Source organism: Callithrix jacchus, chromosome 8 (genome assembly GCF_049354715.1).
Source record: "Callithrix jacchus isolate 240 chromosome 8, calJac240_pri, whole genome shotgun sequence".
Classification (NCBI taxonomy): domain Eukaryota; kingdom Metazoa; phylum Chordata; class Mammalia; order Primates; family Cebidae; genus Callithrix; species Callithrix jacchus.
This window is the reverse complement of record NC_133509.1, coordinates 127,733,721-127,747,715: the sequence shown is the minus strand read 5'-3', so window position 1 is coordinate 127,747,715 and position 13,995 is coordinate 127,733,721. Positions and strand designations below refer to the sequence as shown.

The 13,995-nt window shown below is 48.5% G+C and overlaps 1 long non-coding RNA gene across 2 annotated transcripts; it reads left to right on the top strand.

Moving 5' to 3' along the window:
- The first annotated feature begins 46 nt into the window (after nt 1-46).
- Nucleotides 47-13,648, top strand: LOC144577461 (uncharacterized). Of its 2 annotated transcripts, XR_013521474.1 has the most exons (3): nt 47-101; nt 519-563; nt 13,511-13,648. It is a non-coding gene; the product is annotated as an uncharacterized LOC144577461 (long non-coding RNA). The 2 variants fall into 2 exon arrangements; XR_013521473.1 differs by lacking the exon at nt 13,511-13,648 and having other exon boundaries at nt 519-2,567.
- Nucleotides 13,649-13,995: the final 347 nt, after the last annotated feature.

Here is a 13,995-nt window from a genome sequence, read left to right as displayed (position 1 = left end):
ACGTCAGCGGTGCCGCCCCCTGCCCCTTTCCCCCTGTACAGCCCCCGTTCGCCCCACCTCCAGCCTCGTCCCTTGCTACTTCTGGCCTCTGCTTGGAGCTGGTGGGTCTGGCCGCGAAGCGGGTATCTGGTTTCCAAGAGGTGGCATGGGAGGCAGGGGGTTGTGGCTGATCCTCCACCCCCAACGGTTCCACCGATTTGCTGTGTGTCCCTGGGCAAATCACTCTGGTCTCTGGGCCTTGCCTTCCTCCATGTGTCCTGAGGTCCCTGGCAGCCCTAGCACCCCGAGTTATTCTCCTGAAGTGCACCCTGCGTGGGGTGTGCTCCCCCTGGTCTCACAGGCTGGGGGCATGCCCATCAATCATGGCCCCCTCCAATATCTAGAAGGACCTAGAGGGGCCTCCGATCCCTTGTGTGAGTGAGGCTTCTCTCTCTATGGCAAGCCAGTTTTGCGCCTTCACACTTTGTGGTTGAATGTGTATTTATTTGAATAATGTTTAGTCATCATTACTTTCACAGTACTGAGCATCGCACAATCTGGCACAGAGGAAACGCGCTTGACAGGTAACTGTTGAATGTATCTATTGAAGGTTCAAGCTGTGGGTGAGTGAATCCTGGGCTCTGCATGCACATGGGAACCAGGGGCTCACTTTCACCAGGAAGCTTCAGCCACTGTTGGGCACCTCTTGTTGGGCAGTGAGGGAGGAGTGGGGGCCAGTTCTTACTACATTTGCCAAAATAGGAGTCCTCGCAACACCTACTCATTAGCCTAGTGCAACCCCTTAGCATCACCTTCTTGCCACTGGCAGCCCAGTGAACTTGAGAACAGCTCTCACATCTTCCTGAGCATTCTCAAAACCTGGATGTTTTGTGTAAAAGGTCAGTTTCTAGTTGGCTTCCCATATTTCTGGTGCCCTTGATGCTCCAGCCACATTGCTACTCTCACCCTGAGGGCCATATTGAAAGCTCTTTGCCACCTGACTCCAGTGTCATAGGGAACCTGAGATCTGGGTGATGGTTCATCATTGGCTGTCATTGTCCAGAGCCCCTCCTTTCTGCACACCTACCTCCAACTGCTGCTGCTGTTTCTTATTAATACGTTCTGTCCCACACCTGTGCCTCATGCCCATCCCTAAGTGAGAACCTGGTGGGAGCTCAAGGGAGACTGAAATGGCCACATTCATGCATTTATGTATTCAGTCAACAACCGTTTGTTAAGCACCTACTATTTGCTTAGAATATCTTAGAACAGTACTCAGCTGAGGATACAGCATTAAACAGAACAGACAGAAGCCCTATATTCTAGATGGTGAAGACAGGCAGTGAATAAGAAGTAACATCCACAATTTGTCAGGGAAGAGGAAGGGGAGGGGTGTGCTGAGAGAGGGTGGGGTTATACTTAAACAGGATAGATCTGAGGATGCCTCACCAGGGAGGTGAGATTTGGGGTTAAGAAAGGAGTGGACCAGCATGTGCCAAGGGGAAAAGGACTCCAGGCAGAGGCAAATGCCCTGAGGGAGGAATGTCTGGCACATTCGAGGAGGGCAAGGAGGTAGAGTGAAAAGAATACAGCAGAAGAATAACATCTATTTCACCTCAAACACTTGAAAAATACAAAAAAAAAAATGCCCTGTACTCACACCACCCAGAGATAAGCACTGGAAATCATTGTTGAGGCAGCTCCATTCAGTAGAGGGAAGTTCCCAGCAAAAGACTCAACTGAGCACTGAAAAAATAAGTGCCCCAGGCCCTTATGACATGGGGTCATAGTAAACCCGCCCTGGCAGAATGCGCTCCCCACCCCCCCGCAGCATCATAGAAACATTTACCCATGTCATGAGTATGCTGGTCCACCGCAATTGATTGTATTGTGTACCACAATTTGTTGAACTAATTTACAGATAGGTTTTCTAGTGTTTTCATTTTGTTTTTGCTGCATAAAGAACAATCTTATAAACAAATCTCTGTAGGATTTCTATTTCAGAAATGAATGATGGAGATATGAGACTAGCAGGCAAAATACTGACTCCAGTTTAAGAGCCAGTCTGGGGTGGGCAGGGGAGAGGAGAGAAGGCAGATTTATACATTGAGATGCTTCGTAAAGAATCACTCTCCCAACCCAAATGCCCTTCAGTGATAATCTGGACAAAGAAAATGTGGCATACACCATGGAATCCCATGCAGCCATAAAAAAGGATGAGTTCATGTCCTTTTCAGGGACATAAATAAAGCTGAAAACCATCATTCTCAGCAAACTGACACAAGAACAGAAAACCAAACGCTGCATGTTCTCACTCATAAGTGGGTGTTGAACAATGAGAATACATGGACACCTGGAGGGGGACATCACACATCAAGACTTGTCAAGGGGTGGGAGGCTAGGGGAGGGATAGCAGGGGGTGGGGGCTAGGGGAGGGATAGCATTAGGAGAAATACCTAATGTAGATGATGGGGTGATGGATGCAGCAAACCATCATGGCACATGCATACCTATGTAACAAACCTGCACGTTCTGCACATGTACCCCAGAACTTAAAGTATAATAAAAATAAATACATAAAACAAAAATCACTCTGTAGTCAAATTTATAAAGATGGGAGGCCAGGCACAGTGGCTCATGCCTATAATCCCAGCACTTTGGGAGGCCGAGGTGGGTAGATCACCTGAGGTCAGGAGCTCCAGACCAACCTGGCCAGCATGGTGAAACCCGATCTCCACTAAAAATATAAAATTAGCTGGGCATGATGGTGCTTGCCTGTAATCCCAGCTACTTGGGAGGCTGAGGCAGGAGAGTTGCTTGAATCCAAGAGGTGGAGGTTGCAGTGAGCCAAGATTGCGCCACTGCATTCCAGCCTGGGCAACAAGAGTGAAACTCTGTCTCAAAAACAAAAAAACAGAAAATAGAATGCTGATTGCCAGGTGCTGAGGGGCCAGGGAAACAGGGATTTTGTATTTCATGGGTACAGAGTTTGGGACGATAAAAAAGGTCTGGAGATGGATAGTGGTGATGGCCGCACAGCAACATAACCGGACCTAATGCCACTGAATCGTGCCCCTAAAAATGGTTACGATGGCAAATGTTATGTTAGGGATATTTTACCACAATAAAAAATCACTCTCAGTATCTTGTGGGGGTGTTGACTGCAGGAAGGTGGCTGATTCTAGCCTGGAGGATGGAGAGGAGGGACAGAGCTCGTGTCCTGGCCTCCCCAAAGGACAGAAGCTGCTTAGCCAGCATATCTGGGAGCACCACAGGCACTGGGCCTAGTGAACAGAAGGGGAGGGTCACCAGAGACCCCGCCAGGGCTTGGTCTACTGGGATCTAGAGGTGATCCTTACAGATGTGCAGCTCCCCAGAATGGGGATTCCATGAGAAGCCCCAAAGATAGCCTTCTCTGTCCCCCATGGGGAGATGTAGGCTCAGAGCTGGCCAGGACCCCTTGCTGCCCCCCACAAGCCAGGCCTGAGCCTAACTCTAACAGTGCAGTCAGAGCCCTGCTCGTGTGCTTGGTGCTTTGAGGGTTCTGACCAACCTCCCACTGCTGGGATCTACCCTTCTGTGCCCACAGGCTCTTTACAGAAACCCAGAAGGCAGCAGAAAGCAACAAAAAGTTCAAGAATTTACCCCAAGGAGCAGCCCTCAGCCAGCGATCTCAGGCTTTTACTTACAAGTACCCCTGAGTGGGATAATTCTGAGGAGGATATTTTGGTACCATTTCCCAGCAGTGATGTCTGGCTTGATAGTGCACACTTGATTGACAGCGCACACATTTTATTGACAGTTCACACTTGATTGACAGCACACACTTCATTGGCTTCCTTTCCCTTCCCCACCCCTTCACCCTCCAGCCCCATTTTCCTTCCCCACTCTTCTACCAGGGATTCCTTGTCAGCCATGTGCACTGAAATCCTTGCCTCTGGGAACTCAAGCTAAGATGCTGACCAGTGCAGGCTCTGTGTCTGAGGGATGGGTGGTCTGACTGTTCCCATTCCTCCAATGGTCCTTGGTCCTGTGGCCACATGGAACTCAGTGCCCTTCCAGCCTCATCCCTTCTCAGGCCCTGGCATGTTTCTCCTCTGTCCCTGACTGTGGGGCTTGGTTGTTCTTTGGTGTTAGTGTGGAGGGTGGCTTTTTAAACACCTGTCCTACCTAGGAGGTGTCTTGTCAGCTCTACATCATGGCAATGCCTCTGACCAAGGTTGTGGCCCAAATGGAGAGGGTGGGTTGAGGCCAGAATGTGCTAGGTTGGGAAAATAAACAGAGCCTTTCATGAGCCAAGGTGCAGTGACAGAATGAAGGAGTGGGCAGAGCCCAAGGTTCTAGGGTCACCCTGACACACCACCTATCCTGGGGCTGCCATCGACTCACTAAGCGGCCCTTGCCAGCCAGTTTTCCACGATTTCCCATGAGGAGGGGGATCACAGCAATTGCTTACAAGTGTGTGAAGAGTAAATCAGTCCATACAGGCGAAAGGCTCGCATACTCCTGATGTGGTCACTATCATTATCCTCACCTATAGGTTAGGAGGTAGAGGGCCAGAGAGGTTGCCTAAATTGCCTAACGGCACACAGCTAGCACATAGCAGAGGGAGGATTTAACCTGACCTCAAGCTGTAGGTCCCCAACACAGTCATGTGGATATTTACTGCTTTTAGATAAATGTGGAAGTTTATTGCTTTTAGGTAGATGCTAATTTCATCTGACAAAAGGGGAGCTGTTTGGGGTCTGGGAAGGGGAGACATTCAACCAACATGTCTTGAGCACCCGCTGTGCTCCTGTCTCTGTTCTGGATTCTTGAAATATGCTACTAAGGAAAAGAGGCAAGGCCTCTGCCTTGTTGGAGCTTATGTCCTAGGCGGAGACAGACATCAACAGCAAACCATAATAAATCGGTGCAGTCTAGAGTGGGGTAGATGGTGGCGATGGGTGTAAAACACCAGGGTGGAGGGCATGGGCCTCACTAAATAAGTGGCCTGGGTGGGCCTCATTAAGACAGTAACTTGTAAGCAATTGCTATCATCTTCCTCCTCGTGAGAAATAGTGGGAAAGTAACGAGTGAGGACTTGAAGGGGTCCAGGGAGTGAACCATGTAGGTGTATGGAGGGAGAGCTTTCTGGGCAGAATGAACAGCCAGTGTGGAGCCCCGGGGCAGGGGCATGCCTGGCAGGTCTGAGAAAGACCAAGGTGGCTGGGAGAGAGTGAGGCCAGGGTGGTAGGAGATGGATGGTGTGGGCTCGCATCATGCAGGGCTTCGTGGGCCTTGGCAGGGTCTTTGGTTTTTACTCTGAGAGGGGTGGGAGTCACTGGGAGAAGATGGGTGGAGAGGGTGTGGGGCATTGAGGTCGGCGACGCAGCCTATGGATGAACCCTCCAATCTAGAAAGCTCCCAGCAGCCCAGCACCCAGCTCCATCCCAGGAGGCCTGAACCAGAGTCATGGAAAGGAAAAGAGAAAGCCATTGCCACCACTGGCCCCTGGTAGCCAGAAGTGCTCCCTTTGGTGAGCACCAGATCCCAGAGGGTGAGTGGCTGCTCCCCTGGCTAAGGCTCAGGACTTCTCCGTGTGAGTGGTTCCTGCCAGGGGGTCCTGCCTGTGCCCCAGGGAAAGTGGCAGCTGCTTATCTGATAGTGGGGCCATGGCTGTGGAACAGCAGAGTCAACATGCCCTCCTTCCACTTACAAAATCATATTTTCCAACTACACAGCTACCCCAAGCCCCTTATCAGGCTTCCAGGTGGAAAATCCCTGTTGCCTGGCAATGCTGCCTTATCTTCGAGGTCTGCACAGAGGCCCAAGCGAGGTGATTTCATTATATCCTCTCCCATCTGTCTCTGCAAACATCCCCAGGGGCCTTCAATTAAGGTTTTGCTTTTCTTCTTCAGCAGATGTTTGCTTTAATCTAATAAAACAGTTTGCAGGCCTCCTCAGTGGGTGTAGGAGGGCTTTGGTGTGCTCCAGCCCAGAAGGGTGTCAGAATGGGTGCGGGGAGGGTGCCAGGCACACAGAGCTAGCTGGGACACAAGGAGGAACAGAGGGCTGGGAAGAAGGAGGAGGCCTGGCCCACACAGAGGCGAGAGACATCTGCCCTGCGCCCCACCTTCTCTCCTCCTTCACAGGGCCATATTCCTCGGGGTCCAGTGGCATCTGCCTCTTGAACATTATGTCCTCTGGGGTGACACTGCTGGGTCAGAGCTTCTGCTTCCCAGGGGAGATCACCCGAGAGGTAGGACTGCAGAGGCTCCATACAGAAGGCGCTATGGGGGGATTGCTTAGCAATGTGCAACCTTCAAAGTCACACCAGGCAAATTAGAACATTAGGTCTAGGGTGGAAGATAGTGGGAGGCACTGGCATGGCCACTGAGATAAGTCATTGTGATGGAGAGGGAGGTCAAAGCAGAGGTGCTTCTAAGATGGGCCTGGAAGCTGTCTTTGAACAAGAGATTACCCTCTGCCCAGGCTCCAACTTCTCAACTCTGTGGGCTCTGAAATAGTTGACCTATAGGGCCTCCTAGGGAGGAGCCTTCCAGCGACTTCAAGGTGGTTTTGGTCCCTAGAGGTCTTCACTGGCTGGCAGAAGCAGCTGAGAATGTGAGAGGAGCTGCATTTTGGAACCAGAGAGACCTGGGTTAAACCCTGGCTCTTCCTATGCTCATTGTGTGGCCTTGCAAACATTGCATCACTTTTCTTAGCCTTTGCTTCCATTTTTACAAAATGACCCACATAATCCCTTGTGTGATTTATATGAATTTCACTAAGAGGGTTCAGTCTCACTGGCATTTATCAGTGGCTACTCTGTCGGGGCTGTGTCAGTGGTGCTGGCAACAGGAGGGGAAGCCCTAGCACAGTTCCTGGCCCTTGAGTGTGCTCGGCACCTGTGACTGTCCCCTCTCCCATGTCACCAGGTAGCTGTCATGGCTCTTCCCTTCCCTCTCTCCCTGAGGGTCTGTCCTCTGCTGCAGCCCTGGGTTCGCCTGGCTCCATTTGCAGCTGACTGACTAAGTCAGCCATGCCCTGTAAGCCTTAGCATCAGCAGCACTTGGCAGCTCAGCTCCTGGGAGAGCCTGTTTTCTCACCTGGAAAATGGGACTGTTGACATCAGTACCCACCTCCTAGAGCTCTTGTGAGGCCTTGTGGCATTATTGTGCATCAGATGTGTCACACAGTATGGACTCAGTGGCAGCACCTGCCTGTTCTCGTAGCTTTGAGATGTGGTTTTCCAGGTGGCCGAGGATCTGTGATGTTCAGGATGCTTGAGCTTCTCACGGCTGTGTCTAGAGCCCCATGAAGGAGAGACCAGAAAGGATGTGGGGGCCCCTGATGAACTGAAGGTACTCTTCCTGTTCTCCACTGAGGAGTGGGGGGTGAGCTCATGACTCCAGCCCTCAGACCCTACCCCTCTGGAGCCAGCCCATTTGGGGGTCAGGGGCACAGACAGAGAGGTCTTTGGGGAGCTCTGTCCTGGAGAGAGGATACACAGTGCACTCCCTAATTGTGGGGCCTTCAAGGCAGAACTGAGGCCCCTTGTATTCTGACAAATGATGTTTCAGAACCAGTTAGCTGAGCAGCTTCTCCCCTAAAGAACAGGCCCTTCCTCACCCTGCCTTCGGCCCTCAGCTCAGAGATTGAACAGTCTGGTTATCCATTTCTCCTCCTGCCTCCCAACCCTGCAAAGGGCCATCAGAGAAGCCAGGACCAGATGGGCCTTAATCTTGGAACTTTGTCCTTACCTGGACCCACTAAGTCCAGGCACTGACCTGGTGTCTTCATCTTCACCCACCTGCCCAAGAAGACTTATCTTCCTTCTGTGTCTGAATTCCCTGATGAGGACTTCATCCTGTGATCAAAGCTTAGCACCCCCCACCTTCCCCAACTCACTCTCAACAGGAGTTGCCACATGTCAGGCATTCTCAGTCATTTTCTCTGCTATATGGGGGGATCCATGCGGGTGGGGCAATAGCACCAAGCCACTTTTATCTTCCAGAAAAACTAGGGATTTACACCCTCAGAATGATCCTCTCATATTTCTTTGGCTTTCTCTCATGTTATCCCATTCTCATCGCCTCATCAGCAATGCAACCTCAGCTGCACCAGTCTAAGGGAGTCCCCCTACCCCTGTGGCATATGCATGTGACGTGCATGTTTCTGCTTCCATCCCTTTCCACATGTTCCCTGGCCAGGAATGCCTTCTTCTCTTGCTTATTCATCTTCCCCAAACATTAAGGCTCAGCTCAGTTCCACTCCATGCCTTCCACCTCAGGAGATCACTGTCTATGGAGGTCTTTTAGCACTTAACCATCATCGGCACCACTACTTGGCTCTTGCCAAATATTGTATTGCTCTTTGTGTAGATTAATTTGTATGCAAATATTTTTGTTTTCTTTTTTGAGACAGAGTCTGGCTCTGTCACCCAGGCTGCGGTGCAGTGGCATGATCTTGGCTCACTGCAACCTCCACCTTCTGGGCTCAAGCAATCCTCCAGAGTAGCTGGAGCTACGGGTATGCACCACCACACTCGGTTTATTTTTGTGATTTTTGTAGAGATAAGGTTTCATCATGTTGTCCAGACTGGTCACAAATTCCTAAGCTCAAGTGATCTGCCTGTCTTGGTCTCCCAAAGTGTTAGGATTACAGGCATGAGCCACCATGCCTGGCCCTTAGGCAGATCTTTTATCTGCCCAACTAGATTTCAATAGGGGAAGGACATTGCTTCAAACCATCCTGGACTCTACATCCATAGGAATATGACCTATTTTTTTTTTTCATGGAGGTAGAAAATAGCTTAACCCAAATGTGAGGACAATGGGATTTTTCACAAGGTAGGAGACTGATTGGGAGGTGTTTGATGGAGAAGACGGAGGGGGGGTCCTTTGTGGATCCCCTGTCTGTGTGTCACCCTGAGAATAGTACTCATGCTGGTTCTTCATGTAAAGATGAGTAGGTCAAGCCATGCTCTCTGTGGGTTTGCTACAGTGTAGGCGGAACGCAGTTCTCAAGGTTCGCGGGCTGCTGCCCGTGGTCCTGAACCACCACGTCTGCGGAGGAAACCTGGGCATTGGCTGGGGTCTCTTATCTAACAACTCCGAGGGAGGGGTTACAGTTTTAACATCTTACTTTTTTTTTTTCTAGCTGTTTAAACTTTTCAAAATTTCAAATAATTACAGATTAATTAGAAGCATGGCTTTGTTTCTCAAAAGTTCATGGAGTTTTATCATATTTCCAATAGTCAGACATTTTTCACCTCTGAGAACTGGCGAAAATATCCCTCGTGATATTTTTATGATTTTAAGATCCAGTTTGCTCCATGAAGGAGTGCATTCCCACCTTTTTACATCATTTCATAGATATTGTATTAGCTCTAATCTTACTGACTGAATGAACTTGGACAGACCAATTCACCTAAATGGGCCCCAATTTTCTCTTTTTAAAATTATGGCAGTGACTAGGCACAGTGACTCGTGGCTGTAATCCTAGAACTTTGAGAGGCCAATGCGGAGGATCCCTTGAGCCCAGGAGTTCAAGACCAGCCTGGGCAACATAGTGAGATTCTGATTTCTACAAAAAACAGAAAAAAAAATCTAGGCATGATGGCACATGCTTGTTGCCCCAGCTACTCAGAAGGCTGAAGCAGGAGGATCAATTAATCCCAGGAATTGGAGGCTGCAGTGAGTTGTGATCTCACCACTGCACTCCAGCCTAGGCAACAGAGCAAGACTCAAGACTCTATCTCAAAAAAAAAAAAAAATGTATAATGGTGGGAATGATGGTACAGAAGATTTGAACTTGATTATCTCAGAGATCCCTTTCTTGCTGAAATGGCTCCTGATTCAACGGCCCTATCTCCCACGTCTCTACGAGCCTTTCCTCCCAAGCTCTTTAAAATAAACAAGAAAATCTAGGTCATTCCCTGCATCAAGCTCAAATGCAGTTTCTCATGGTTGGCCTTACTTCAATTGCTAGTAATAAGGGGAAGGCTTCAGCCTGTGAGACCCGCTCCCATTACAGAAGGAAATCCAAAACACCCATTCCTCATCTCTCATGTAGCAGTGACCTTACCCATATCCCAGCTTTCCTGGTGGAAGTCACATGGTAAAAAGCACTTGGTCCCAAATGTAAGCAATGGGTTGGTGTCTACACATGCTAGAGTATGTCTGTGCCTGAACAGGAGGTTTTGAGGACAGCAAAGCCTACTGAATTGGCCTCAGAACCAGGGAAGCTTCCCAGCGTGGAGGATCTCAGAGGCCTTCAGCTGCTGTCATATCCCTGATGAAGGGGCTCAGAAGAATGCATAGCCTCCCTTCCCCATCAGCCCTCTTGGCTTCCAGCTCCAGAACAAGTGGTTCAGGGCCAGTGGTTAGATGCAGCCCTAGCTTAAGGCTGGACATCTTCAGGCATCACAGCTACCTCACCCTGAGATCCCAGTGAAAGATCTTATTCCTGAGGCATTGAGTGCTAATAAATTATAAATGCCAGAGTGAGCACAGAACAATGATACTGAGAGGCCAGAGAATTTTTACAAAAGCGCAGAGCTGAGCCTCAAGGGCATTTTTCCCAGAATCACTGGGCAGAAATGTCCTCGGGAGGCCACCTTCTGTCCCTCATAGCCTCACTGATAGTAGAAAGGAAGAACAAAAGATGCATACAGAAAACTCCAGACGGGCTGGATGTGGTGGCTCATGCTGTAGGCAGATTACTTGAGGTTAGGAGTTTGAGACCATCCTGGCTAACATGGTGAAACCCCATCTCTACTAAAAATACAAAAATTAGCCAGGTGCCATGGTGCATGCCTGCAGTTTCAGCTACCTGGGAGGCTGAGGCAGGAGACTTGCTTGAACCCGGGAGGTGGATGTTGCAGTGAGCCAAGATTATACCACTGCACTCCAGCCTGGGCAACAGAGCAAGGCTCTGTCTCAAAAAAAAATGAACAAACAAACAAACAAAACACTCCAGGGAGCTCCAAGCCCAACCTCACCTCCTAAGAAAGAAAACCTGGTCCGGGAAATGGGCCTGGGAACCCGGGTGCTTCTCAGAGCAGAGCTCACTGTGTAACCTTGAGCACAGTTCTTAAACCTTTTGGGCCTCAGTTTTCTTATCTGCCAGTTGGAACTGGGTGCAGAGGAACAAGTGTTTGGGATGTCCTTCTGTGATAAGAGTGGGTCTCACAGGCAGAAGCCCCCCATTACTAACTTGGGAGAAGAATACTCAGTCCAGTTCAATGACCATTTGCTATTTCATTCATTCATTCATTCATTCATGTGTAACTATTTGAGCACTCACTATGTGCTAGGCCCAGTGTTTGGTGTTAGAGATGCAGTGATAAACAACACAGGCAGGGCCCCTCTTCTCAGAGGGCTTGCTCTCTAGTGCCTGGGGAAGACTTCAGAGGGCTCTTAGCCAGCTGGTGAGATTGCTTCCGAGGAAGGCAGGCTCTCTTTTGGCCAGGGCCTTGGGGAAAGAGGAAAGGAGAAAGATGAAAAGGATGGTAATGATGATATGGAAGGTGGATTAACTGACTGACTGAATGAATTAATTAGTAAAAAGTTTTGGCTTGTTCATGTGATGTAAGAGAGGGGGTGGTTAATGTGTTGATATCACTAATCCAGGCTAAAACACTCAGATTTTAAAAGTGACAAAATATGTTGACAATATTAATTTAAAAGTCTTAAAATGTGCATGCCCTCTAACCATTCATCAAGGATGCAAATATGGGTATATAAACCTTTCAGGCAGGGCGTGGTGGCTCACACCTGTAATCCTAACACTTTGGAAGGCTGAGGCCAGGTGGATTGCCTGAGTTCAGGAGTTCGAGACCAGTGTGGGCAACATGGCAAAACCCCATCAATACTAAAAATACAAAAAAAATAGCTGGGTGTAGTGGCATGCACCTGTGGTCTCACCTACTTGGGAGGCCGAGGCATGAGAATCACTTGAACCCAGGAGGCAGAGGTTGCAGTGAGCCGAGTTCATGCCACTGCATTCCAGCCTTGGGTGACAGAGATTCTGTCCCCAAAATAATAAAAGTTTCTTGTGGCATTGTTTATAAAAGCCCTCAAATGGAAAACATCCAGATATCCATCTACTGAGGATCAGCTGATTTACATACACAATGGAGTTACTATACAGCCATCTGGACTGATGCTTTAGAAAAGTAGCAACATGGCTGGACACAATGGCTCACGCATGTCATGTAATCCCAGCTCTTTGGGAGGCCAAGACAGGCAGATGTCCTGAAGTCAGGAATTTGAGACAAGCCTGGCTAACATGATGAAATCCTGTCTCTACTAAAAATACAGAAAAATTAGCCAGGTGTGGTGGCAGGCGCCCGTAATCCCAGCTACTTGGGAGGCTTGGGCGGGAGAATTATTTGAACCCAGGAGGCAGAGGTTGCAGTGAGCCAGGATCACACCACTGCACTCCAGCTTGAGTGACAGAGTTTTGAGATTCCATCTCAAAAATCAAAACAAAGCAAAAAGAAATATGATAACATGGTAAAATATTCATGATATATAATGGAGAAAACATGTATGGTACAACTTCCCATGGACATACATACATGAAAAATGTCTGAAGACATACATCATGTTAGCAATAGTTCTTTAAAGTGGTGGGTTTATGGGTGTTAAAATTCTTTTCTTTATGGCTACTGGTATTTTCTTTTCTATTTTAATTAATATATTTTTTTAGAGATGAAGTCTCTCTGTATTGTGTAGGTTGGTCTCGAACTTCTGGGCTCAAGCAGTCCTTCTGCCTCAGCCTCCCAAAGTGCGGGGTTACAGGTTCGAGCCACCATGCCCATCCCCAGTGGTATTTTCTTTTCTTTCTTTCTTTCTTTTTTTTTTTGAGACAGAGTTTTGCTCTTGTTGCCCAAACTGGAGTGCAATGGCGAGATATCGGCTCACTGCAACCTCGGCCTCCCTGGTTCAAGTGATTCTCCTGCCTCAGCCTCCTGAGTAGCTGGGATTACAGGCATGCACCACCATGCCCGGCTAATTTTTTGTATTTTTAGTAGAAAAGAGTTTCACTATGTTGGCCAAGCTGCGAACTCCTGACCTCAGGTGATCTGCCCGCCTTGGCCTCCCAAAGTGCTAGGATCACAGGACTAAGCCACCACGCCTAGCCCCCAGTGGTATTTTCTGAAGCAAGTATGTATTACTTACAGAGTTAAAACTTAAAAAAAAAAAAAAAAAACAAGAAAACTGTCACACAAATAAACACATGAAAAGATGTTTAACATCATTAGTTATTCGGGAAATGTGCGTTAACACGAGATACTACTGGCCAGGCACGGTGGCTCATGCCTGTAATCCTAGCACTTTGGGAGGTCGAGGTGGGTGGATCACCTGAGGTCAGGAGTTCAAGACCAGCCTGGCCATCATGGTGAAACCCCATCTTATTAAAAAAAAAAAGAAAATGAAATGCTACCACATACCTCCTAGTATGTCTACAATTTAAAAGACTGATTGTATCAAGTGTCCGTGAAGATGTGAACTCTTTTTTTTTTTTTTTTTTTTTTTAGACAAGGTCTTGCTCTGTTGCCCAGGCTGGAGTTCAATGTCATGATCATGGCTCACTGCAATCGCCACCTCCTGGGCTCAACTTCCTGCCTCAGCCTCCTGAGTAGCTGGGACCACAGCTGTGTGCCACCATGCCTGGCTAATTTTGAAAGTTTTTGTAGAGATGGGGTCTCCTTATATTTTGCAGGCTGGTCTCAAACCCTGGGCTCAAGTGATCTTCCCACCTGGGCCTCCCTAAATGCTGGGATTACAGGTATGAACTCCCACGCCAGGCAGAACTCTCTCACACTGCTGGTGGAAATGTGAAATGCTACAATCACTTTGGAAAACAATTTGTCAGTTTCTTTAAAAATGAAACATATACCTCCCAAATGACTCAGCCATTCCACTCCTAGGTATTTACCCAAGAGAAACAAAAGCGCTTGGATACTTGTACATGAATATTCATGGAAGCTTTATTTGTAGTACCCCAAAAATGGAAACAACC